A 21,925-nucleotide genomic window follows, 5' to 3' on the forward strand; every position below is an offset into this window, starting at 1 on the left:
CTAAATGGGTGAGGAGAAAATTACAGCTGAACACAAGCACCACAAAAGTATTAAAACAGCCTCGGTCCCACAGGGTACAAAAAGAAAAAACGAGCCCGGTCCTTAAGGGGTTAACCAAGTAAATAATAATATTATTAAACTGAAAGGGGTCTCTTTGCAAATTCTACATTTTTCAGTACTGGACACAATAAAAAGTTTGTAATGTTTTTTATAGTTTAAAATATGCAATATATAATCATCATAGACCCACCTTATACGAATTCCACATTGACTCCCCCCCCAGGATCTGCATGATTATTGTTTCACATTAAATTATTCTTCATCTACAGTTAAATTGCTGATAAATGGTGATTGGTTCAGACAGCTTTTGTATGGGTAGGTGAGGAATAAATGAAATTACTTAAGTATGTGAAATTGATTGGAATTGACAGTAGTCCACCACTTACTAGATTTAGTCATTAGTCTATAAAGTATAAAGTATGATGATCAGTTGGAGAAAACACACTTTGAGACCACACACAACTCAGATTCATGTAAATATTTTAAATAAGTATTACAGTACAATTCCCCCACTATTATTGCTTAGAAGCATAATTTTGAATCTATAGCCACAACAATAAATGTTAAATAGATAAACTTTATTAAAACATAAAATAATCTGCATTGAATTTATTCACTCACATTTTTATGTGAACAAATATATAATAACATAAATTAACAGGCTATAATAATTTGCCTGTCTTGTATTTTTTTCACGCTACTGTTGGTTTCTGGAGAAGTTTTTACATGCATGTATATAAAATAATCAGTGAAATAATACTGTAACAGATCAACAGTGTCCTGATAGAACATGATCTTTTTTTCAAGTTTCATATTTCAATATGATCATACCTGGGAACTTCTGGGCTCCGGCTACCCGGGGGCCTTCCCTTGCGGGACGTGGCCAGGACTGCACAGTGACGTCGGCAGGCGGTCCTGGTGACGTCGGGGGGCAGCGGGAAAACACCCCCATTTAAAGGAAAAATGAGTGGAGAGTGGGGCGTGTCAAGACCCCGCTCCTGCGACCCGGAGGATTCAGGTCTTGACCCGGAGAACCGGTGCTTCACCCGGCAATCTCCGGGTCAAACCTGGAGAGTTCCCAGGTATGATGATAATGTATTGGCATTTGGCATGGACATATCATGGTACTCAAAGACTCCTTGTTTGTAGACTCGGGCCCCACAATGAAAGTGTGTGGTCGTAGTGACTCGTGCATGAGCATTATAATCTGACCTCACAACTTAATTGCATGGTCTATCTAACATGACTGTGACAGGACGCCCTGTACCCCGACTAGGTACCTCCATCAATAGCTGCTTCCTAGCTCTTACAAGAACTGTATACACTCCAAAACATCAACTCCAGTCACCCAAATCACTGGCCGAAGCTTAATGCAGGGTGAAGTACAAGAACTGTTTATTCAGAGTCACACAACATAGTGGAATACAATAGGGGGAGGGATGGAGAAAGACTGATTTAAACAACATCATGGGTCAGGCCATGGGCGTAGGAACCCCTAAAAATCTGGGGGGGGGGACAGCATTTTCCCCCATCAGATCCCCACTTTCTCCCTATCTCTCACACTATCTACCCCCTCCCTACCCTCTCTTCTCACACTTTCTTACTATCTACCCCCTCCCTACCCTCCCTTCTCACACTATCTACCCCCTCCCTACCCTCCCTTCTCACACTATCTACCCCCTCCCTACCCTTCCTTCTCACACTATCTACCCTCTCCCTACCCACCTTCTCACTAGCTACCCTCTCCCTACCCTCCCTTCTCACACTATCTACCCCCTCCCTACCCTTCCTTCTCACACTAGCTACCCTCTCCCTACCCTCCCTTCTCACCAGCTACCCTCTCCCTATCGTCCCCTTCTCACTAGCTACCCTCTCCCTACCGCCCCCTTCATACTAGCTACCTTCTCCCTACCCCCACTTCTCACCAGCTACCCTCTCTCTCTACCCCTCCTTCTCACTAGCTACCCTCTCCCTACCCCCCTTCTCACTAGATACCCTCTCCCTACCCCCCTTCTCACTGTCTACCCCAGGGGTATCCAAGATTTTTCTGCAGTGGGCCACTTCATCAGAATTGTATACGTGCGCGGGCCACACTCATTTTTCACTGTGAGAAAATATGGCCTTTAATAAAATATGCAGATGAAAATAAAGTAAATGACACAAAAACTTTCCTGTCACTGATTTCTGGGTCTAGAAAGTTTTATGACTACAAATTCAGGACTCAGGATAATTAAAAATGAAATAGTTCTATTTATTCTAGGGATGCACCAAAATGAAAATTCTGGACCAAAACATTCACGGTTCACTTAGCCAAAACCGAAAATGACCCCCCCACCTTTAAAAATAATAATAAAAACTTTTTTTTATAAAAGTATTTATAAAAGTATTTATAAAAGTAAATATAAAACTTTTATAAGAGTAGGTAACACACCACAATTGGACAAAAAAAATAGCAATATGACTTGGCATGATAGGAGTGTGATTGCTAACAGCAATCACACTCCTATCATACCCAGGCAGCCAGTACATGCTGGTACAGGGTGGCTGTAAGTGATGTGCAGACCCCATATTGCTGGCAGCATCAATACACAAGGAGGGCAGCTAGCTAGGTTTCAGCATATACTGGCTGACTTGGCATGATAGGAGTGTGATTGCTAACAGCAATCACAGTCCCATCATGCCTAGGTTCCAGCACTTACACATCCAACCAGTAAATGCTGGAACCTAGACATGATGGGACTGTGATTGCTGTTAGCAATCACACTCCTATCATGCCAAGTCAGCCAGTACATGCTGGTACAGGGTGGCTGTAAGTGATGTGCAGACCCCATACTGCTGGCAGCATCAATACACAAGGGGGGGCAACTAGCTAGGTTTCAGCATGTACTGGATGACTTGGCATGATAGGAGTGTGATTGCTAACAGCAATCACAGTCCCATCATGCCTAGGTTCCAGAACTTACACATCCATGCTATCACACACACACTCATTCATCCATATACTCATTCATTCACAGATTCATTCCCTCAATCACGCATACTCATTCAAACACCCTCCCCACCCTCTTACCTGCACTGCAGCTCCTCGATGCCGCTCACAGACTTCAGTACTGGTACTCTGAAGTCCTCTGAAGTACCAGAGGAAGCAGGATGTGATGTCACGTGAACTTTGTTGGGTTCCGCTTCCTCTGTGCAGTACAGAAGACCCTCCCACAGGTAAGTAGCAGGGCTCGAGGTGCGGACCGCGTAAGATCGGTTGCCCTGGCTGCCGATCTTACGCGGGCCACACCTCGAGGTCTTGCGGGCCGCATTTGCGGCGTTTCTATTGGGGGGGGTTCCTACGGCCCTGGGGGGGATTTCTTCATTATCGGCCCCCCCGCATGAGTTACTGGGGGGGATCCGTCCCCCCCGGTTCCTACGCCCATGGGTCAGGCATTAAACAGATTATCTGAAACAATAGTTTATCACTCCCTGGTTGAATCCTGGCTTTCTGCCAGACATAATCCCCTCAGCAAGTGATAAGACAATCTACTGTATTTGCTCGATTATAAGACGCCCCCCCAAATTTTAATATTAATTTAGGAAAAAAAGAAAAAGCATGAATATAAGATGAACCCTATAGGAAAAACTAGTAAATATGAATTCACGTGAACTATTTTTTCATATTTAATAAAAACTATGAATGCGAAAAATGACTTTCTTGTTTTAATTTCCCTTTATTTGCCAACCTGCCCCCAGTTATGCACATCTGCCCCCAGATATGCCTTGTGCCCCCCTATATGCCACTCTGCCCCCAGATATGCCTTATACCCCCTATATTCCACTCTGTCTCCCTTATATTCCTTTTAACCCCCTATTTGCCACTCTGCTCCCGAAATGCCTTATACCCACCTATATGCCACTCTGTCCCCAGATATGCCTTATACACCCCTATATGCCACTCTGCCTCCCTTATATTCCTTTTAACCTCCTATATGCCACTCTGCCTCCAGAAATCCCTTATACCCCCCCATATGCCACTCTGAATCCCTGATATTCCATGGGGAGACACAGGGAAAAGTTATGACATACAATAAATATTTGCAAAACATCATCTGTGTTGGCAAAGTAAAGGACCAATCCCAAATTAATATCAGCGCTCCACAGTCCTCAGAGCCTCTAATATTTAGGAAATATGGTTAAACCTGTGTACCAGGGCAAAATCAGTAGAAACTGACCCCCTGTACCTACACACAGAGGTCTTTACAAGACCAAGGCCTATAGTCAATCGGGAGGAGGCTTGCTCTCAGGCTTCTCCAGGGGCCCCAGTGATGGAGGGTTCACACATTCTGAATGTGAGGCTCCTGGTATGACAAAGGATGGTTACTCTTTAAGGAGCAGAGTGCATAAAATAATATACATGCAGGTTATAATGAGTAAGATTGGGGTAGAATTTGCAGTATTGTCTAACTTAAGAGTTTTCCTGCCAGTGATGACTTAATAGATATAATCTGTACAATTAACAATCGTGTGTGTCTCATTTCTTGCTTGACTATACCTGGATCTGCCATAGATCCTATAAAGAGATGGTTACTTCTTTCACTTGTAAACACAGTTTGACGCTGTGTTTTTGGTCTTCATTTTGAACATTATATTTACTTTTTCCACATACAGCTGGTATTTTGTTTCTTTCTGGTAAAAAAAACCAAAAACCTTAAAAAATACTTGGTAACTAAATCTTTCAGCTTTTCGGAACGGTCTTGTTCTGTCTTATCACTATAGGATAAAATAAGGCAGATCCTAAGGAAAATGAATAGGGAAAGATTAGCATGGTTCCTGGCCATTAAGTATGGCCATTCAAAAGCCAAGCCCCATAACTCGACCTGGTAATGTGTCAAAATTGATGGCTTTATAGATGCCTGAAAAGCCACTAAGAACATAGCATTGTATCAGAATGTACCCAAATGCTGCAGACATTTAAGTGTTAAGTTGGATCATTTGTGCATATACCATATTTATAATAATGCTTTTTATGCATCATCAACATTGAATTGTGTCTCTGTAAGCTCTTTGAGAAGGCCCCCCTCACCTGTTGTGTCTGAAAGTCATATTGGTATGTGATATACTACTTGTTATGTCCTGTTTTCCCATTGTAAAGTGCTGTGGAACATGATGTAGCTGTATAAAACAATAAACAATAGGAATTTTAGATAAATAATTGTACCATAACATTGTTCACCATCTGGAACCATATGTGGATGCTTGATTTCGTTCAGCTTTTGTTAATATAATATACACAAATCATATACAGGGCGCCATCTTAGCCTGACAGATCCTAATGACTTAGGTCTCCTAATATACTTTTGGTTTTTGGCAACTTTTTGACTATTTTATGTGATACTCAACTGATGTGGAATATCCCCAGCTCTTAAAAATAATGTCTCTTAAAAATACCTGTCAGCTTCTTTAACTGTGTACACGTATTTCAAGGTAATGGTAATGTTTTCCCTTCAAAGCTTAATTTAGTGGCTGGCATACAAATATTGTCTCCAGTTTATTGGTATTGATGTTTTCCTATATTTTCCCCTCATAAGATATAATCCATCATATTCGATTTAATAGTCCAACTGAAACAAGCAAGTGTTGGAATAAGAAATATTATTAAACAGCGTATAATTTATGAAAGGAAAATTTTCAGTTAAGCAAGGGCACAAAAAGCAATTTGTGGAGGGTAACTCAATGAATCAGCCCTCTCTGGAGGGGGATGTCATGAATCTACACCTTAGATCCATCCATGCACTAAGCAGGAAGACACTATTAATATTATTTATTGTTTTATATAGCACCATCAAATTCCGTAGCGCTGTACAATTGGTGGACAGGACATAACACGTAGTTTGTAACATAACAATTTGACTTACTGAGGCAACAGGTGAGGAGAGCCCTGCTCAAACGAGCTTACAATCTAGAGACTACATATTTTGAATAACATTGTTTTAGACTTACAACATGCCTTCATTTTATAATTGTTATTATAGACATGTCTTTTTAAATACACAGTTCTGCTGTATTTATGTCTGCCTTATTTATGCTATATGCTTCAGATACCTGTATACTTTACTGTTGTGTACTGCTTATACAGTTAATAAAGTTGGTAAAACATTGGATGCATGTACATTGCTATGAGAGAACAAAGTATTGGACGTTTATGTTCTCTCTTGACTACGTTTGTCTGTATTACTTCCACCGCAAGCCTTTTCCACTTTAATACTACCATTTCTGTAAAGGAGACTTTTCAGTTAGGCGAAGAGCACCCCCAACTTCCAGCTAGCATGAGATGTCAGCGATCTGAGGGAAAAGTAGTGTCCCTACTAAAAACAAATGTATGTTAAAACACTCTGTAAGTACTTTAACCCCTTAAGTCCCTATGGACATACCGGTACATTCAAAAAACGCATCCCAAGAATCCCCTATGGATGTACCTGTAAGCCCTGCCCTTCTTGCAGCAGCAGGGATGTGTCAAACAGCCTGGACCCCCCCCCCCCATGAACGCCGGAAAACTGTTACATTTTTAAACACCGATCGGGCATTTTAAAATGCACGATCGCGTGACCGGGCATTCCCTTCCGCGTCGCGTCACTGCTGATGTCACCTGGAAGGTCATCGGAGGACAGGATATTCCCTGCAGACCCTGCTGGGATATCTGATCGCTCCGATGAGGCACAGACACTGTGATCTCTATACAAGTCTGTGGGATGTTCTCCCATGCTGAAAAACGAAACGGATAAAAAAATGTTCTAAAATAATACAATAAATAATAATTAAAAAAAAAATAATAAAGTGAGCTAAGTGATTTTATAACACGTTATATAACATGTTCAAGAGGTCCCTAAGAGGACATCTAACCATAATGCACTGATAAATAAATTAAAAAAAAAATACAAAATATACTAAAAAATAAAAAAATATATAAAAAAGACAAAAAAAACCCAAAATAATTAAAAAACCCTTGCATCCCATTGGCCCAACACATCTAAAAAGGGTAACCCTCCTGCCAGGGGCAGGGGGGCAATTGCCGCCCGAAATCTAATCTAAACGGCCGCTGGGTGCTGATGCCGCCGGCGCTACTTTAATACTTTTTTTAAAATTTAATATGGCAAGCCGGATCGGCTATTAAATAAAAAAAAAATAGTATTAAAGCAGCGGCGGCATCAGCACCCAGCGGCCGTATGCGATGGCCGCCAAGTGATGGGAGCAGCGTGAGGGGTGAAAGCTCCGCCCCCTCGCACTCACCTTTCACCCCTCACGCTGCTCCCATCACTATGCGGCCATCAGCACCCAGCGGCCGTTTAGATAAGTTTTCCAGAAGTCTGATGGCCGCATAGTGATGGGAGCAGCGTGAGGGGTGAAAGGTGAGTGCGAGGGGGCGGAGCCACTTCACTTGACTTGCCCCCCAGGCCTTAGGCTGCCAGCCCTCCCCTGCCTCCTGCCCCTGTTCACAATCCCCAAACCCGTTAAACCATAAGCATAAAAATTCTACGAATAATGTACATCTTTATAGTATTTTCCCTATAAGTGCTGCGAAAGTATGGACAAGCTGTATAAATTGTGTATTTCTAAAATCAGGACACCTGAATTGATAAACTTGGAGGGGATTTTCCATCACTTTACCTAATTTTGTGAGGATTCAGACGGAAAATATATAAAAAAGTTCGCTAGTTTTTACTAAATTTTTCATCCTAAATTTTCAGCTAATCATCTAACTATGGTAGCAAAAGAAAGCTCTCTCTCCTTAAAAAACAATATATAGTTTACATGGGTACACTATTCACAGTAAAAGAGAATAATTGCTGAACCGACATACCGCAAAACTGGCAAAATTGCTCTGGGACTTGAAGTACCAAAAACCCCTGGGACTGAAGGGGTTAATATAATCTTTTCAGGAACTAAAAAAACCCCCACCTAATTAAGGTAGAAACTGCAGCTCTGCAGCTGCCCCCTCTGCCATTCTCTGATTCTTCAAGCAACTAATCAGTAGCAGGGAAGAGCTTGTATTAAGAGTTCCCTTATTAAAATCAATCAGAATCACTGCAACGTTCCCAAAGTCAGTGCTGGATTTTGCAGAATTCAACTATGCATTTGCAAAGGGGGCACCGGAAAATGTAAAGGGACCACACAGCTATCGTTTGTGTTAAAGTACGTATAATAGCTGGAGTGTCCATTTAAATAGGAAGTATCTCCAAATCATCCACTATTTGCACACATGTTTAGTTACCTTAACCCGATCACACATTAATCAACGTAAAATGACATCATTTAAATTGTATCTCATATAGTTTGTGAATAAGCTTCTGTAGTAAATCTACACATTGAATTGAATGTTTTTTCTTTGTTCCTTAGTGATGATGTTGATGTTATGAAGAAGTCCCCATCAGACAATGTTGACGACAAACTCAATGGTACTCAGTCAAAGAGTGTAAGTCGGATTGGCAGTAACAGCAACCCTTTCCTGGACATACCACACGATCCGAACGCTGCTGTATACAAGGCTGGGTTCCTTGCTCGTAAAATCCACGCTGATATGGATGGGAAGAAAAGTAGGTTTATTTTGTTATTTCCTTTTCCCACCTTATTGCTAGCAACTAGGGTTTTCGAATATGTTGTAAGATCGCAAGATAAGGGCTCTCTTCTTGTCTGCCATTGTGCCTTATGGTTTCTCATGCTATTTTTGTGTTCTCGCCTTTTTGTAATAGACTTACAAAGTATAATCTAATAATGCAATATAATGAGATTTCGGTGTAGAGGTGAAGGTCCCTAAAGTGGGACACTTGTTTGGTAAAGCATGGTTAAATGTGGAACTGGAGCATGGCAGAGCGGGAGCTGTGATTGAGATCTGTGCTCTCAATATGAGGTCTGTTCTACAGTACAGTGGACTGATCGGGGAAGATCCTTTGATCCCCGACACAAGATAAACACTGCAAAAGTGGATATACATTGTGCCTTATCTGCCTGAAACATACAAAAATGTACTAGGAGCCCATCATGTAATCATATACCTAGACTATAAGTATTTTCTTTTCTGGCATACTTCTTTATTTGACATTTTTGTGAGAACTACTAGCTTATTTCTGTTTTGAACCCAAGCTACCTCTCTTGCAGTAAATTGCTTTACCTAGAAAACTATTTGTTCAGATTGTATACCAACTGCAATACTGACAAGAGTAGGCACATTTTGTAAAGGTAACTACTCTTCTGGGATAAATGTCTGTATGAACACTAGAGTTCATGTATAGGGTGAAATTCTGATGCATAGAGGTTCTCCTTGCTATGGTGATTGCTCCAATTTTACCATTTTGCACAAGAATGTGTGTATATATATATATTTAATAATCTAATGTAGATATTAGCTATACATACATGTCAGTAAAACATTTTAAGATACAAGGTCTTTGTATTTTTGCAGTCAAATCCAGGTGGCTTGATTTTTATAATTTTTTTTATATTCATATCATTCAGCCTCAACAGTGCAGTATAGCAAGAATAAGGCAAACACCTTTCTTCAAGTAACCACAATTGACATAGCTACTTTCAACCAACAGCTCTACAAAATTAAATTAACAGTGGGCGATAACGTGCATCCAGGGGATGAGTTGTTCTACATTATAATCAGTGACTGATTGCTTATTCTATTCATCATAATGATCTTTGGCCTTGTGAAGAGGTGGTTAGTGTATATATCTAGACTCAAGCTTTCATTTAATTGCCGCCAGTAATTCTTCATTTCTCACTAAGTTTCAAACTGATTTCCTCTTTAAAGAGAGCATACAGTAATTTTAGGATTTCTTGTAGGTCAAATAAATTAGTATTCTTGGTTTATTTGATGACCCATATTAACACTTTGCTCTGACCTGGCAATTTACGGCTTTTCAACTTTGACTCAATGTAACTGTTGCACTTATTACATCTGTTGCAACTTAGAAAAATATTCTCCAACAATGGATACATATTTATTTAAACTAAATTGTGTCATATAGTTAGACTGGATTGGCAGAAAAAAAATCTTTGGCATGGTGCCGTCGCTAGCAGTCCCAGTCAGGTGCTAACGACGGCACCATGCCGTCGCTAGCACTCTCCTACCTTTATGGAGGTCTGTGGACCCCCATCACCACCTACCCCGGCGATCTGCCCCTCACACTGAAGGGCATCACCGGGGCCACCCGATCCGGCCGGTGACGGAACACGCAATGACGCAATGACGTCACCGTGCAACTTTATTAATAACTGACAATTGTCAGTTAAAGCGGTATGGGGGCATGCTGCTTAGATGCCTGTATCTCAGGCATCTAAGCAGCTACAGACCCCAAACATATACCATTGGAAAGGTAATATGGTATAATGATCAAAATTGCCTAGAGACCCCCAAATTAAATTATCTAAACATAAACTAGTTTAACTTTAAAAAAATAAATAAAAGTTTAAGTATTCTAGCTAAATAATCACTGTGGTAGCCAATGTTACCACAGCGATGATATAGCTATGAAAAGTCACATTCCCTTTTTAAAAATGGCTGATACTAAATTTTAAGGGATCATGGGGTTAAATTTAGCCAATGGTAGAGGGAGACAATTTTTGAAATCCTGATGAACTGCAAATATTATTAAAAAAAGCCATTTAGCCTGTGCGGTATGTGAGTAACCATCTCATCCCTGGAGCTCCTTGCATTTTTACTGCAAAACTTATTTTTCCTGTAAAAGTGATTTTTTTTTCTCCCTTTACCATCATTTCTTTGGGATTGTAAGGGGAAAGAATGGTGTGTGTGCGTCTGTGAGTGAATGTATGGAAAGTATGGTGTGTGCTTCTGCGAGTGAATGGAGATATGAAAGGCGTGTGAATGGTCAGTAATTGGGGTTGAAGCCTTGACGTGGCATTACTGCTCACGTAAGAAGTTAAATTATGGCACAAAAAGTACATATTTGCCAAAACTACACCCCTTGGCGCATCAAATGAGGGGCTGCATGTGTTTCTAGTACAAACCTGGAGTGCGCAAGACACAAATGAACATGTCGCTATGGTTAGAAAAAACATTTTCTAGCCAAAGCGACATATTCCATCATTATTTGTGCACTCAACTTTTGTCCTAGAAATACATGTAGCCCCTCATTTGAACCGCCAAGGGGTGTAGTTTCTTGAAATGTGTACTTTATGTACCCTAATTTAACTTCCCAGATGTCTAGACCACTTTAACTTCAGATATGGCAGATTGGAGAATCTTGTCAAAAATTGTCTTAAAACATTTAGGGAAGTTAAATTATGGTACCATAAAGTATACATTTTCAGAAACTACACCCCTTGGCACATCAAATGAGGGGCTGCATGTATTTGTAGCACAAGACTGGAGTGCGCAAGACATAAATGAACTTGGCGCTTTTAACTTAATTTTATTTTTATTTTTATAAGTGTGATATTCATTTATTTGTTGTGCACATCAGATTTGTGATACAAATACAAATAAGACCTCATTTGCTGCGGCTGGGGGTGTAGTTTCTAAAAATATATAGTTTTGTTGGCGTATTTTAACATCCCAGGCAGCTAGAGCTGTTTAATTGACGCCAACCATGCATTAAATGTAAAGATGTCTTTTGTGATAGTCTAATAAATTTAACTTTTAGCAATAAAATATTAGAAAAACACAGTCTACTGTTCTCAATTTCTGTTTATTTTAGACCGGTTACCTACTACAAATATTTAGCAACACAGCTTTTGATATTAGAGTTTAGAAAAATAAAATTACAAAGTAGTTTTTATTGAGTCGGAAGTGAAAAATTACACTTTTTTCCCATTTTTGGCTATATTTTGCAAACCTGATGAGACATACACATATAAAAATGGTATATTTGGAATACATGAAGTTTAATATATTTTATGTATGTGTGTATGTGTCTGATACCTATCTGGTTTCCTTATACCTTTTCAGCAAATCTAAATTAATGTAAAAATATGAATTAAAGGTTAACACAAAGGACAAAATAAAGTATCATACGTGTATGTTGTTGCTTCGCACCTAAAAAAGATTATTTGTGGTAAATAATAATTATGCAATCTGTGATTTTGCATGTAATGCAATCCTTTCACTTTAATGTAAGCGTTCATTTTTTGGTTTCCAGTCCAATACTTTAACAGACATTTCACAATTCCCATCAGTTTTCACACCAGTTGCACCATTCTTCTCCATTTCATGGATTTTGGCATTATGTTTACTTCTCAGATTTGACTTTGACATTTCTGTTTAGTCACATAGCTCATTTTGAAGCACTAGGGCTCTTAAATTTAATTGAGATGAATAACATTTGCATTAAAAACACTCTTCTTTCTTTTGTTTAGGGAAATGTATACAGTAAATAGCAATAATACTTGATTATATGTATTATTATTATTATTATTATTAAAATGTTAGACAACACCAAATGATGTGCCTTCTGTATGCTGGGTACTAATCCAAGCATATTTATAAGAAAATAATTATTGGCATACTGTTGTTGAAGTTGATGAGTTAGTCCTTGAGGAACCCCGCTTACCACGTTTGTCCAGATGGAAAATTTCCATTAACAACTCTCTGAACTCTGCCTTTAAAATAGATAGGCTTAGGCAATATTTTTTGGCTTCAATTGAAAACTACCCTAATTTGTACAGTAACTGTATCAAAAACCTTCACAAAATCCAAATAAATCATATCTACTGAAATACTTATATATATATTTGAGAACCTCTTTATAGAACACAATTAAGTTAGTCTGACATGACCTGTTCTTCATAAAACCAGTTTCACTTTTGGTCTTTTGGCACTATACCATATCCTTGGTATTCCGTGCCCAGGAATGTATATCATCTGACCCAGGCACTTTATCTATTTAACCTTATTTATCAGTTTTATTACCTGGTCCTATATCAGTCAATCACATGCACATTTTTGTAGCTTTAATTTGTAAACCTGTAGGCATTGGTTCTTGATTTGTATACACAGAGGCAAAACATTGATTTAAAACAAATGCCTTTTCCAGAACTTTACTAACAAACTTACCAGTTTCAGGTTTAAATGAGATTCCTTCCTTAGTTTTTTGTCGTAAATGTATTTAAAAAAGAAAAAACCTTTTGCTGTCATTGGCTATCTGTTTCATGTTATATACTTTAGCCATTGTAATTGCTGTTTTGCAAATTTTGTTATAATATTTGTATTTTATAAATGATGCTGTTGATCCCTTTGATTTATGTGCTTTAAATGGCATTTATTATTTAACGTTGAACCGCACTACTAATGTAACATCATTTAGCACTTAACAACACTTTCACATGCTTTTCACATCTCTTATCATCCTAAGTGCACAAAGATTTCAACAACCTAGAACATTTTCTTTGTGAAACATGAGTGTCTGGAGTCATGCAAATTATGCATGGTCACTGAGTTGACTTTCACTAAAATCCTGTAAACTCTGATAATGACAAAAAGTATTTGACTTTTTTCCCCCCTATTTTAAGTTTATAAGAAATGAAGGGTCCTGATTTTACCAGTTTTGAAATAAGATTGTTTAAAATATAGCTCTATTGTTTGTACAATTTACAATACAATTACAATAATAAAAATGTTATAAAAATTATATAGCTGTATTAGTCCAAGAGGAAATGTAAGTGTTTAGTTCTAATTAATAATTTTTATTGGGCCAACAGAAAAAAGACTGAAAATTACAAAAGCTTTTGGAACCTGAGACGTCTCTTGTTAAGATGAAAAATGAAGAAGAGACCTCTTAGGTCCCAAAAGTTTATTTTCCTTTATATATTGTTTACATAATGATTAACATATGTTTAGTTTATGTTCCCTAGCTTCAAAAATTAAAATCTTCTGGTTAATAACCATTTATATTAGTTTTATGTGAGCCAAGTGTGATGATATGTATAGTCCTAAAAAAGGCATAGATACTCTTATTTACATATTTTTATTTTATCTTTAGACATAGAATTATTCTGTTAATATTCACAGTTGATTTACAACTACTTTGGTTAATACGTTGACACATTCCCTTTACCTTTAAATGTTGTAGGTGCTTTGCTGTATTCTTGCTTCTAAAAGTCCTAGAAACTAATCTTGGGCAGTAACACTTGGTCAATCAGGAGTAAAACAGATTTTTGGCTTAAATTCTATCTGCCCCTTTTTCCAAATCCCACATTTACATTTATATTTCAGTACACTAAATTGTAAAAGTAAGTTGTTCTAGTTTACCATGGATGGCATTTTCAGGTTGAGCCCCGGTTTAAATATATGTTCATACAAAGTGCAATCTTAATTTCCTGTAATCACCTTCTGCATGATTATTTTATCTGTCTGGTAGATAGGGTAGGTGTGGAGAAGAGACTGAAAATGTATTGGAGACAGTTCTGAAAGTCCCATGTCTCAGCTTCCATGGGGGTCTGTTTGCTAAATAGGATGCTTATCAGGAGAGGTCACTAAAGGAATTGCTTTAGTTCCTTGATGTCACTCTACATTATGAAGGTCCAATCCCAGTGAGCTTCTGCTGCTAGAAGAGCTTGGCTGGCTTTGTATATAAATCATCTCTTCCTGTCGAAGAAACCTGTCAATTTTGTTTCTCCATAATATAAAATTAAGAAACCACAACTTTCCTACAAATTCGTCTGACGAACCATTTTAGTGAATAAAGCTCCACAAGTTAAAACATATTTGTAAACCCAATTACATCAAAACCATTCGACTTTCTGAAAAACAAAAAGCCCTCAAGATTGAAAGCTTGTGAGCATGGTTCTTTCCACCTAATGTATCGGTGTGTCTTAGTCTGTCAATTCTCGTCTTGTCATACCCCTTGAATATATGTATTGTATCAAGCGCTGTGTAGATTGTTGGGGCTATATAAAAAAAAAGATAATATTAATAATATGTAGATTTAAACGTCAATTAAGTTTAGCTACAGTCAGTGAGGTTATCGGTTCCCCTCTATTGCAAATAATTTAGAATTTGCACCTGCGTGTCATTCTCTTCTGTACATATTTTCCATTAAAGTATATTTTAAAACTTACACCTTCCCATTTATACTAGTTTAGCTTGTACTTAATTCCGTAGTAGAGTAAACTGGTAAAATAGTATTTAGTTGTTTTCCATGTGCCTGTTCATCCAGATTATGCATATAAAATACCCATGATTTCAACCCTGACTACCACAAATGATGCAGTCGTAGCAAATTTATTCTTTCGTAAGGCTTCCTGCCATTTGCTTACAGGCTCCAACTGCTAAAAACCTTTTCACAGCTCATTACCAATAAACAGGTGCACAACTACTTTTATGTAAAAGAAAAAAAACAAGGAAAAATTATACTTTCTTTAATGTGAAGTTTTCAGAATTCACTGAATTGGCTTTAAGCACAGAAGCATCTCAGTGCCTGTTATTATTACTCTTAATTCTGAATTACGTACAGTCCATTTTCCCTTATGTAGTATTAGCTATATTGCACTTTTTTAATTTATACATGAGTCAATACAAGCAGGGCAGAAGTTAATGAAACATCCCAAATCAATAACCATTTACATGTTGTTGAACGTTTTATCGTCCGAACATTTAGGTACATTTAATGTAATTAAATCTTGGGTTATATCTAATTGTATTAAAAGACTGTAACAGTTGTAATTGTGAATGTATGCACATATAAAATGCATTAATTGAAAATTTCCTTACAGCATTCTATAGAACAAAATTTTCCATTTATTATAGGTAGAGTCCTTAATATATCACATGATACAATACTTTCTAATTATCATTAATGATTCCTTGTCATTAGTAGTAGCTATAGTACTAGTAGTATGTGTATTGTTGTAGTGCTTTATATATTAGTTGGTTGGGCTCTGGTGAGGAAGCAAAATGTGTGTCTTTAAAAGCCTTTTCAAGTACTAAGGAATATTAGACTTAATGCAGATAAACTGTTGGTGACATGAAAGGACAATTTGAACTAAATCTGTTTCAAACCATTTGAGGGTTTTTACTTGCTGTTCTAAAGCTTTAGGTGCGGCAGTCAATAATTGCTACAGTAAAAAAGTGTCAGCAGTTGAGACATTTAATCATGCGTGAAAAGCTGTTTGATGGTATCAGTACCAAGTTCAAAAGCAAGGCATTGTACAAATAAGAAAAATGAGAAGGAAACAAGCAATGCATGCATTAGAAATCAGCTCTATGATATGTTTGAGTGCTGGCTGGATACCTATTGTATGTCCCACTAAATTACCATGTTTGTGCTGGTTTGTTAACAGAGTTGTGCCTGATAAATTGCCTGACCACTAGCTAGATATAAATATTAGTATGTTTTAACTGATGCCTTTAAGTTCTATGTCTGCTGTAAAAATGCACAATTCAACAATTTCTGTTATTTTGACACAAATCTTCTGTTATTCGCTTCACAGCTCCAAGGGGAAAACGAGGATGGAAAACCTTTTATGCGATACTAAAGGGAACTGTCCTTTATTTGCAAAAGGTAATTCTGGTTAGATCTTTCAAATGTGTTTGTGTTTTGGTTCCTTAATATAAACAGGAATTCACAGATTCAGAAGGCAGAAGGGTAAATGGGAAAATAGAGGCTGACATTTGGGGGAAAAATTCTAAATGTAGAATAATATTTTTCCTTCTATGTGATCCACATCCCCTGTCTAACTTAACTATAATAAATATATTTAGCGGTAATTAAGTACTGGAACAATGGAAAGTAGTGAGAGTGTAGTGTTATCACCATAGCAACCACTGGAATGATCCAGTGAGCAGGTACATTTCAGTGCTTTGTGTCTGTGCTTTACAAGCAACTAAAAGCAAAAAAGAGAAATTTAATTTTTAAAGGGACACTCCAGTCGATCCACATTATTCCATATGGTACCTTAATATTTATTCTTCTATAGTAGGGTTGTCAGGGGTGTAAAACGGTCCCTTTAATATTCATTTCCACATGTCATTTTTATCTTTTCTCTAAAGTACATATCCTTAGAAGCTAATGTAATCTATCTAGTAAAGCAGTTTTCAACATTTGCAGAACTTTTGGAAACTCACACTTAACTGAATAGTCAGTTCACCTACTATCTACTTGACAGCATGGTTTCCCCTGAAATTCTGCCAACAGATACAGTTTCCATCATCACTTTCAGTTATCTTCATGTTCTGAGCAAATGGAAGTCATCTTTTCTACTTTGCTTGTCAAAACGTTGCCAGGGTAAGATTGTATGTCGCCCAGGGCCAATCACATCAGAAAATGACGTGTAAAATTTTCTGTCATGTGGAGAATGGTTTAACGTGTTGTGAATATTCTGTTGTCTCTGCTATTTCCTATATGCTGGTTATAAGCATGGCAAATGCGGTGTATATATTTTATGTATTAACATTAAATTTGGGCAAAAATTGGTCAAAAAGCCCAATTATTAGCTTCTTTACTCTCCATAATTACTCTCATTAATTCATAAAACTATTGTGCAGCTTATAATGGGAACATTACCAAATTTATGTTCATCCTCATCTTGTATTTAACATGTACATAATTCAACACATAATTTAAGCACACAACCCATACTTGTCAGATCATTAATTTCACATGCCTCCCAATATTTCAAGTGGCCACAGAGAGAAGGAGAGGGTTAGAGTTTTTCTAGGGGAAATTGCGTTTTTGCTATGGGACAGAGCTTCACAGAACCTTTAAAACTGACGTATTAATACCTGTGTGGTACTTGAGTAGAGTGGTATATTTTATATAACAATCTATTACTTATAAAGGTTCTTTTCTAAATCAACTTATTATTTTTGGGCTGCAGAGCAAAGGGGTAGAAAGAGGAACAGAGGGGTTTGAGTCCTAAAGAGGGACTTCCCTGATATCCTTGTTTTCTATGAGCCCAAAATGTTTGCTGGATGAAAATGTATCACATCCTAATAAAGTACATATATGTCTAAATTATTCTTCATCACTATTAAATTATTCTTCATCACACTTAAATAGCTGTCGAAAGGTCACAAAACAATATAAAAAGTCTCCGAAAAGCTTTGCCGCATAGTCATTCTTCTAATTATATTTCATGAAGCAGAAGTGTCACTTGGTGGCCAATGTTGGGTGGTATATGCTTTATGCAGTACGGCATTTAACAGACTATAAAAAACTGAGGAACAAAAACCTAATGCTTTGTATTTAAATTACCTTGGATTACTATAAAACAAGTTGGTCAATGTGACTTTGTTATAGCTCAGCGATGACGAACCTGTGGCACACGTGCCACAACGGGCACGCAAAGCCTTCAGTTGTGACACTCGGCCAGGTTGCTGACAGGGCCGGCCTTTGGGGTGTGTGGGAGGAGAGAGAGGGGCGTTCACTCATGAAAACATTTTCAGCAAACGATTGGCGCCCTTTTGTTTCCTCCTCTCCCTGCCACCACCTGCCTCGGTGCTGCCCTGACTGCAGCAGTGGGAGCACAAGGCCTCTATCTTGGTCGCAGTGCCAGCATTTCATGCTAAGGAACGAAAACGACATCATATTCTGGCACTCAGCAGTGAAGCAACGAGCACAGCAGCAAGACAGAGGCCTTGCACAGGACTTCAGCAGGGTGAAGTGAACTACAAAGGAAGGGGGGGATAGATAAGATAAATAATGGATAAATATAGAATAAGAATGAGAGAATGAATTAATGTGTGGGTGAATTGTGTGAATGAGTGAGAGAATGTCAGGGTCCACTCTCTGCTGCCTGAACCATGGCTGAATTATACTTCAGGTTCATTACATCTACTACCACTAGTGGCCACCCTCCTCTCACTGGAGTGATCAGAACCTGATTAAAAGGGACAGCTACGCCTCATTGCCTGAGTAAAGCCCTGCCTTTATAAGACCTGCCCTTCAGTCAGGGCCTTGGCATTGATGTTGAAGGACTGCTCTGAGCCGCTGCCCGTGCCTGTGCCCGTTCCTGCCTGAGCCTGTGCCCGTTCCTGCCTGAGCCTGTGCCCGTTCCCGTGCCTGAGCCGGTACTCGTGCATGATCCAGTACCCGAGCATAAGCCTGTACCCGTGCATGAACCAGTACACGTGCCTGGCCCGGTAGTACTCCGTTCCCGTCCACCCTGCCAGTGGGCTTCCGTTCCCGTCCGCCCTGCCCGTGGGCCTCCGTTCCCGTCCGCCCTGCCAGTGGGCCTTGCCTGTGCCTGAACCTGCCAGTGGGCCCGCATCCGAGCCTGTACCTGTGCCTGAACCTGCCAGTGGGCCCGCACCCGAGCCTGTACCTGTGCCTGAACCTGCCAGTGGGCTTACCTGCCAGTGGGCCAGCACCCGAGCCTGTACCTGCCTCTGCTCCCATCTCTCTGCCTGAGCTCCCGAGCCTGTACCTGCCTCTGCTCCCGTCTCTCTGCCTCAGCTCCCGAGCCTGTACCTGCCTCTGCTCCCGTCTCTCTGCCTCAGCTCCCGAGCCTGTACCTGCCTCAGCTCCCGTCTCTCTGTCTCAACTCCCAAGCCTGTACCTGCCTCAGCTCCCGTCTCTCTGCCTTTCCAGTCCTGCTACTCTGTCTGTACATATCACTCTGTCACCATGCATAAAGGGGTACAGACAGAGTTCCCCGTGTCCCCTGCACATGGACTCCTACCAGACCTGCTTGCCCGGGTCCTGACAGAGAATGAATTAATGTGTGAATGAATTGTGTATGAAAGAGAATGAATGAATTAATGCGTGGATGAATTGAATGATTTTTGAAAATACATTCATGAATATGTGTAAATGATTTGTGTGCGTGAGAGAATTAATGATTGTGTGAGTGAATGAGTACGTGACTCCATTTTTTTTTATACACTGTTATAATTTCAGTGCAAATGCTAATGTTATTTAATATCCTTTTCACGAATAATATCCTTTTCATGTGTTTTTTTGCTTGTGCAGATAGATGGACCAAATAGTTATTATCTGCTAACATTCTATGTTTCTATGCTTAAAAAACAAACATAATTTACCGTATTGGCCCAGTTATAGGCCTCACCCGATTATAGGCCACACCCGTATAGTTTGGTGCTATTTTAAAGAAACAAAAATATTGTTAAAGAAAAAATACAGTGGAATAGTAAAAGCAGTGTTTTATCTAATGAACAGGAATACATGTATTTTAATCTTTTTGGTATCTATTATGCAGTTAGTCCTGCTTTTGACAGGATATGTTATATACAAACAGAAATTTGGAAAACCCTGCGCTAAACCCAGATAATAGGCCGATTAGTTGGGGGAAGCGGGGTCTATAATCGTGCCAATACTGTAAATGGGCAAATTGATGCACACTGTTGTGTATAGTAACTTTGTACTGAAAAAACGTCCTTTCTATGTTTAATATGCAGTGTTGGCACTTTGAGGTCTGCAACTTGGTTTGATGCAGAAAATTGGGCACTCTGACCAAAAAACGTTCTCCATCACTGTTCTAGGTGATAGATGATATGCCATGTGTTAATTGGCTTAATGCAGCCCATCGCAACAAATTGCTTTGCAATAACAACAAATTGCTTTGCAATCGCAATTAAGTTAAAAGATGCCTAGTGGGCACATTTGAGTCGGTGATGGTGTTTGTGGGCTTAAGCAGTCTTTTTCTGTTATGCTTTGGGTCTCTTGTTTTATGATATCAGAAATTGGGTGTCAGTTCTGAGATAAACTTGGCAAGCAGCTGTGACATGTATTAGGGTGTCCATATCAAACATTTTTTCCAAGATATATAATTTCATGTGTTTCATATAAAATGCAGTATGTCTCCTGCAGTATGTGCAAGGTATACATGAGTAAGTCCCTCCTGTGAGTTTATGTATCCTATATACTTACATGTGCTGGTCAGCAGCATGTAAAATGTGTATATGTCCTCTGAAAAATGCCCGGTATTGTGAACCTACTGCGTATCTTTTGATAGCCCCACTCACCGTACTGTATGCTTTAAATCCACGTAATCCCCAAAATGATTAATGCATTACAACAACTATTCACAGCTTTATTAAATGTAAACTTCCAACTAGCCAGCAATACCAATTAAACAATAGCCATGTTTGCCACTGATATTAGGACAGTGGGCTTGTGGTATTTACTTTTCCTTGCCAGAGTTTCTCTTGAACATTGAAGGGCTGGCTGCCTAAGGCCTGGGAGGCAAGTCTAGTCAAGTGGCCCATTGCACCACCGAATCAGCCCACCATCCATGCCTATCTTTTCCTGATTTTCTAACGCATATTGATGTAATGTGATGGGATTGGGAGGACATCAGTACACTAAAAAAACGTCATCATGCACGAGACGCCTGAAGCGACAATTAAGTGCTACTAATCCTTTTTAATAAAATATGCAGATTGAAATAGAGTAAATAACACAAACCTTTACTTTTCTTCACACTGATTTCTTGGCCTAGAAAGTTTTGTCCTCTGAAGTGACTACAAATTCAGGAGGGTTTTATCTCTGGATAAGTAAAAATTAAATCGTTCCATTTATTACTGCAGTAGGTAAAGTGCCAGGAAACAGATGACCAAACACACACACACCAGGACAGGCTCTGCCACACCTACACCCAAACACACACACACCGGGACAGGCTCTGCCACACCTACACCCAAACACACACACACCGGGACAGGCTCTGCCACACAGACACCCAAACACACATTTCAGGACAGGCTCTGCCACACAGACACCCAAACACACACATTTCAGGACAGGCTCTGCCACACAGATGCCCAAACACACACATTTCAGGACAGGCTCTGCCACACCGACAGGCTATGCCACACCGACAGCCAAACGCACACACACCAGGACAGGCTCTGTATTCACTGACTGGGCCTATTTTCAGGTAAGGGCCTGGAGCTCCAGCTCCATCA

The sequence above is a fragment of the Sceloporus occidentalis genome, unplaced genomic scaffold, assembly GCF_023333645.1.
Source record: "Sceloporus occidentalis isolate IW3139 unplaced genomic scaffold, rSceOcc1.0.p SCAF_65, whole genome shotgun sequence".
In the NCBI taxonomy this organism is placed as follows: domain Eukaryota; kingdom Metazoa; phylum Chordata; class Lepidosauria; order Squamata; family Phrynosomatidae; genus Sceloporus; species Sceloporus occidentalis.